Source organism: Phaethon lepturus, unplaced genomic scaffold (genome assembly GCF_000687285.1).
Source record: "Phaethon lepturus isolate BGI_N335 unplaced genomic scaffold, ASM68728v1 scaffold4707, whole genome shotgun sequence".
Classification (NCBI taxonomy): domain Eukaryota; kingdom Metazoa; phylum Chordata; class Aves; order Phaethontiformes; family Phaethontidae; genus Phaethon; species Phaethon lepturus.
Genome location: NW_010552373.1, coordinates 1,592 through 8,664, shown reverse-complemented (window position 1 = coordinate 8,664; position 7,073 = coordinate 1,592).

Sequence of the window (7,073 nt, the reverse complement as noted above, 5' to 3'; positions counted from 1 at the left end):
AAGCTGGGTAAGAAAAACGAAACTGAGAGGCAGCACAGCTTCAGGGATGGGTTTGGTTCGGGTGCTTTAAAGATCATTTAGGTGACCCGGTGTTTTAGCCACAGTGGCAGGTGGTGAACTGAAAGGGCAACTGCTGGACTGGGCTTTCCCAGCCAGGTAAAATGAAGTCATGGCTATGCTCAGTGAATTTTCCCAAGATTTTGGGAGTTAACCCTTCACGAAGAGAATGTAGGTGATCACAGCAACCTGGCTTCAGACTCAGGGTAATGCTCATCAAGTCTGGGTTTTTCTCAGGGGAAAGAGCTCTTCCCCTCTTCCCCAGCTTGGCTATATTGCAAAATAAACAATTTGCTTTTGTCTGATTCTGATTAACACAAGATTGCCTTACTTTTGAAAATAAGCCAATGTTTGTCTCCATAACTTTTTGCTCTCTGAAACCCTTTGCTAGATTTGATGAGGAAGAAATGAGACCACTGACACTCCCCCAGCTCTTTTAGTTTCTTTACAAACTCAGGACAGCTTTGCTCTGAGCTGTATTTTAAAGGTGCTCCGCAGACCTACCTGGCAGCTGTTACGGACACGGAGACAAAATGCTGCCATGATGTTGGAGGGAAGTTTTCTGACGTCCCAGCCTGCTGGGTCTGGTCTTTATTAGGGATGACTAAATTGTGGGTATTCAAGCAGCAGCATCCAGTTACCCAGTGGATCTAAGGGAACCTGCACATCGCTGTCCTGCTTCTATAAATGCAACTGAAAATAGGATTTCACTGCACTGAGAAAAGTTTCTCCTGAGAGCCTTTGGAGACCAGTGCTGAAGGTAAGCACCACCACCATTATCTGGTTTGTGAAGGCCAGGTGATGAACTTACACGGGCCATTGCAGTCTTCCCAAAACCCCGCTTTCAACTGTCCTTGAAATGTGAAGGAAACCTGTGATTATAGATTTGAAGTGAATCCAAACATCCTGCTCCTGCAGAAAAAAAAAGTGTGTCTATGAGTTTATACTGAAAACACCTCTTTTTTGCAAAAATAAGTCATATCTGAAGAGAAAATGTAGGCGACAAAAAGAGGATTTGGGCACTTCTGCGTAGAATAATGTTGAAAATATTTTTCTTTTTATTGCATGAAGTCCTTAAATCCTTCAGACCCATCTTGGCATCTCCCGACTGGAAGCAGAGATGTGTGTTATGTGCTGCTCGGGGTGGGAGGGGTGCTCGTTCACGGGAGTGAAGGGGCACCATGCAGAAGATGGTTCTGCTTTGCATGTCTCCAGGGTTTGCGGGTGGTGGTGTGGTGTTTGATTTTGTTCTTGCAGCTAAGAAGTTTATTAAAAGGTTTTTGGGAAACTTTCAGCTTAGATAATCTTGCCTGTGTTGTAGCTTAGAGGTACGAATGGTCATTTGAATTGCTAAGTAAGTCAATTGCCAAAATAATTATTTAAATCATAGCATTATTACCTATATGTATCCAACCACATTGTAGAATTAAAGGAAGTTTTCCATTACAGAGTTATTCAGTGGTTATTTTCTGAAATTCACTGTGTGGTATGAAGATGTTAAAACCTTACAAAGCTGTTTGCGTGGAGTCTGGGAAACGGGTCAAGTCTTATTTCATCTTACTGAAGTAGAGTTTGAGGTTAAAAGTTTGTTAAAAACATTAACTATGCAAATTAATGAAAACCACATAAACCCAGTCTGCTCTGATGAACAAACCAATTGAAAAACAAAGGAGACAAAACACATCAAGAGCATGCAAATCAATAACTAGGATATTCCTTTTGCTTTATGACTTGTGAGACATTATCAATGAAATTGGGGAGAATTGATTTAAAATACATAAAAGCAAGTGCTGTGGGGGGCTGTTTCCCCACAAGGTGCACCTTATTTGTGTCTTCAATCCTGCTGGCACTTCTATCAAATGGATGCCAAGCAGTTCAGCTGGCCAAGATTGGGCAATACTTCATTAAAAGATGTGCATGATACCTTGTCCGGACTCTGGTATCCCGTTTCTGCTTGGTGAACATCTCATCCCCTTGTGCACTGTTTTTCCTGCTGGAGGGACTTCTCTGTCACCACATGGTGACATCACCCACCTCGCGTTCCTCCCCTGGGCGGAAAGCAAGTTTTGTGAAGTCCCTCTTATTTTGGTTGGGTTTTTGACAGCTGCTTGTTTGCTAAATGCAAGTGCCGGCAAAGAATGTCTGTGGTGAGAGGGGGCTGCGCTGCTGAGGGTGGCTGAGGCTGCTCTGGGCTGCCAGGGCTGGAGGACAAAAAAAACCCCACTCCTAGAAGGATGCACCTCATCCTCCCTGTGCCTGGCTGGGGTGATGTGGGGGTGTCTGCCATGGGAGGTCTCCAGAGGAGCTTTTAGCTTGGTGCCCGGCGGTGAGAGGACCTTGGAGGTAAGGACGAAAGACTTTGTGCTCTGGCAGCTCTCGCCCGGCCACCCCAGGCTTGTGTCCTCCCGCCTCCCTGCCCTGGGCTTTCTGTCGCAGCAAGAAGACAGACCGGGACTGGAAACCCAGGCCAGGGCGTCAAGGCAGGGTGGGACCAATGGCTCACTGAGAAACACAGAAGAAAGGGATCGAGAGCCTCCGGGCTTGAGCCAGTTTCTGCCAGAAGTTGCTGGAGGGGTGACTGAGCAGAAACCCGGGAGATGTGCAGGCAGGCCGAAATGAGCGGTGGGCATCAACCCACCAAACTGGACCCTCATCTCCAGAACGCAGGAGGTCCGGAAAACAGCGTCACGGGCAAAAACCGGCTTCCACAAACTTCCCTGCTCAGCCTCTTCACTTTACAAGCTCTTCATCCTTCCTGACAGGACAGTATTAACTATGTCCTGTGTCCCTCAGAAATTTTACCTTCTCTGTCTTGTTTGCTCACATCGCCTTCTCCCCCACTCCCCCCACCTCTTTTTTCTGTCTAGCACTATTGGTGCTCATCTCTCAGCCACCATTTTTTCCAGCTAGCTGTTGTAGCCTCTGACCTCCTCTTCTCAGCACTTCTATCATTCGTCCTGTTCTGCTTTGCTTCTTTCCCCTCGATTCGCCTTGCAGCTATTTTTAACATGATGAAGCCAATGCTTTAAGGCACTGTTTATACTTAGAGTGGTTTGTTTTTTCCCATTCTTTAATGACATTAATACCACTTCCTAGTACCACTTCTGTGCTCAGTTTCTCTTCATTTTCTGACACCTAATAGATGAGTGCAAAATTTCTTCATGAAAATTGTTGTCCACAAGTTTTCACAAACCCCAGGGCTGTCTCCACAGTGGCAGCAGGAGGCCTCCAGCACATATGTCACAGAGATGTGCTCCTGTCACCCACGTGGCCGGTGCGAGGTGAGGTCCTGGCTGAAGCTGGTGACTCATCTGGTGGCATGGATGTAGGTGAGACCTGAAGCAGAACACCGGCTCCTCCCTCACCTATGCCCTTTGCCAGTTATTTTGCTGTTATAGTGCTAGTCCTTCTGACAGCACCAGCTAATTTGAATTTATGCTCCTAGATGACCAGTTCCAGCTCCTCCACCTGCTGGGGATGGATGGAGAGCTGAGGCTCTTGGACCCTGTGGCTGGAGGCGGCGTTCAGGCTGATGTGCACTATGGACCGGGCATCGCTGTGGGGATTTGGTTTGAGATCGACACCTCAGGTCGGTGCCTGAGCTCCCTTCGCAGCCGGCAAAGACTCGGGTGCTGGGGCCACAGGAGCAGCCAACTGCTGAGCCGCAGGCGCTTGCATTTGGTCGGCATTTCCTGGGTCTCTGCGGCTCAAAAGGGAGCTTGGGCACTGCTGCCCCAAGTCCCGCTCCCCAGATGCCTTAGTTTCTTCTTGCACAGCCATTAGCTTGCACCGATTTGAATAGCAAATGTTTCCGCGAGGAATTAATCATAAGGGGCGCCTGGCCCTGACCTGTTTTTGGCCACGGTGAGAGCGATAGTGGGTCTGTGCGCAGCCGGGATGTCCTGTGGCTCCCCAAACTGCTGCTCACAGGACCCCATCTCCCAAAATCAGCCTCTCCCTGCTGCTTCTGGCTTCCTCCTGCCCCTATTGCTTCTACCCCGCTGGTAATTGGTTTTATGATATGCACACTGGCGCTCGCTTCTGTCTGAGCTTTGTTTTACGGCCGCTGCAATACACAGGAGCGGACGCGCAGCATGAAGCGTGAAAGCCTTCTTGGCCGAGCGGGGCAGGGAAGAAGCCGTTTGGCCTCGGGATCTTGTTCCCTTGGCTTTGATGGAAAACAATGGTGGTGTCTGGAAGCTGTTACAAACCCAGTCTGCAGGCTTCGAATGCAAGTAAAACGTGCTTTCTTGAAACGAGACGCTGAACGATGTGATGGGCCAGGGAGGCGGGAGTGCACGCAGCCAAGGCTTGAGAAAATAGGGAGTGGGCAGAAATGTTAAGTAAGGCATTATTTAAGTGTATAACTAATATATAACTGCGGTGCTCCACCTTTCGCAGGGCCCGGCAGCGGGCGGGTTCAGTGGAGGTCTGCCCGTGGGTCTCTGCGGCCTGGGAGGGGGCTGTGAGCAGCAGTGGAGGCAGCGAGCGAGCGTGCAGGAGCGCGGAGCTGCTCCACTTTGCCAGGCAGAGCCACCAGGCCTGGGTTGTAGCCTGGTTGTCTTCAGCCTTGACTTCTGCACTGCTCTAGATTTAACGCACTTTTTGTTCCCCCCAAGGGAAAAGGTTGGTGTGAAGTCCAGACGCCTCGGGGAGTGACAAAACGGCGTCTGCTCTGACTCATCCCCTGGACACGCTGGCCTGTCTTCACCGGCGAGAGAGGAAAAGCTACCTCCCTGGTCTCAGAGAGTCGATGAGATGCCGTGAGCGGGCGGGAGAAGAGCCGCAGCCCCCGTCGCCCCGCCGGCAGCAGCTGGGCGGCACGGAGTGGGCTCCCGGGCTAGAGGGGAAGCCCCTCTGCAGCGAGGAGACACGTACAGGTGGTTTAGCTCCAGCTGCAGCCTTTCCTACGGCAGGCCTAATGCCAGAAATACCGAGGGAAGGGAGGAGTTTTCTGAAACCTTGCAGAATTTCAAGCAAAAGGGTGCATCGTTTTTGGGAAACATCAAAACTGTGATGTAAATGCTAATAAATATGAATGAGTACAGGCTCTTGGGGAGACCGGTTGGGCCCATCTTGCAGAGCAGTGTATACAGAGATATGTGAATAATTCCCTTTTTTAATTAGTTTGGAAAAAAATGGAGAAGAAATGTTTTGTTCTCACTCAAACCAATTTAAAAAAAAAAAGTAAAGAGAAATGTTTTGGATCAAACTACATACGTTGTTCAGCCTGAGAGGCGATGTTTTCTTTCAAGCCGGAGACCTTTCAGTTGAAGGACATCTTAAATGCACTTAAATGGAAACCAAAAAGACTGATCAAAAACTCTGGGAGGAAATTCTCTTTTCTCTGGCTCTTTCTTTTTCTTTCCCCATTTGTTTTTTTGGCATGAACAGTCTGGAATCCACAAAATGTTTTGCTGGCACCAAGTCTGTACTTTGTGTTAGAAAAAGCTCCTTCTGGGTTTGGTGGGGTTTTTTTTGTTTGTTTGTTTTTCCTGGCCTCCCCCTCACTATGTGTCCAGGGTAAGTTACTGCCCATTTCCCAAATTGCTTCCAGTCTTCCTCCTCCACTGGTACAGGAGAGGAGAGGTCCCTTTGCTGGGGATGCATGGGGCGAAGGGGGATCGTAGCCCCGGCGCACAGCGAGGGGAAAGCCCAGTACCCCCACGTAGGAACACGGAGCCGTAGCTAAAAGACATCCGGACTGGGCTCCCATGCTCGATCCCTGCCCGCTTGGGTCAGGATGGAAACCAACACCCCACTCCAAAAAATCTTTTAAGTAAAAGGAGCCTGAGAGATGGCTTGGGGAGAAAAGAAATAATTGAGATGCTTCAGCCACGCGCTCAGCACCCGAAAGGGGGGTCAGCTTCTGTACCGCGTCTGCAGCAGGGGGGCTGCTGCAGGGCCAGGAGGAGGAGGAAGGGCAAGATGCTCGGGCATGAGTAGCAGGGGTGCCCGGGCCAGCAGCCCCGCAGCCACGCTGCTGAGCAGCTCTGGTTTTCCCTGGCCAGAGCAGCCGCGCTGACCGGAGATCCCCCCACCCAGGGATGCTTCCCGCAGCACTGAGCCACCAAGTTAGCGCTTTTGTAAGAAGCAGATAAAAAAAATAATCCTGTCTCTCCACCTGGACCCAGGGCTGGTGCCCAAGCAGGTCCACAGCCTCGGAGGTGGCCTTGGCAGGAGCCGCGGTGATGGCATCTGATCGCTGTGCTGAGGTGCGGCCGGTCTGCGTGCGCAGACCCGTACGCCCCGGCGCATTAAAGCCAGACATTATTTGCACCGGTCAACAGCGTCTGCAGTTTCTGTTTGCTTTCAGCTCGGGCCAAACGGTGTCCGCAGCCTGCCCAGGTGAGTCGGTAGCGCCGTGGATGTAAAGAGCTTGCCGCAGCCGGACCTGGAAGGGCTGCGCCGGCCCCAAGCCCAGCAGCCGCGGCACCAGCAGCCTTTCCACCTGTTGCCCATGGCTGGCCCCTAAGGCTTTTTGTCTGTATTATCTTTTAAGTGCCAGAAAACGTGGCAAGGTATTTGGAGAGTGGAGAGTACTAAAAAGCTATTGAAAAGAGTATGTTAGCTGACAGTAAAGATAATGTCACTTCCTAAGCTTTTCTTTCAAGACATCATTTTTGATGGCAAAATTAATGCTTAAGAAACCCAGACTAGAGGAATATAATGAAGCTACACAACAATAACATCCAGTAAAGTATCTTTAGGAAGACTCCTGTTTGCGTGAGAGTATTCCCATTATGCAAAATCTAAGTTTTCACTAAAAAGGAATTAAAAAAAATATCTCACACTTATAGTTGTGGAAATAAATAACTTAAAATGAATGTAACTAGGAGTTACTTCTGCCTGAGGCTCTACAAAACCTGCAGCAGCAATGTTAATGTCCCAGTTCCCCACAGCTCTTCCCCGCTGTTCAGGCAGCCCGTCGCTCCCCCTTCTGCGATGGCCGCAAGCAGGACAGTTGCCCCAAGGAGCCCAGCCACTCCAAGGGGTCCCAGGTGGAGAAGAGAAGC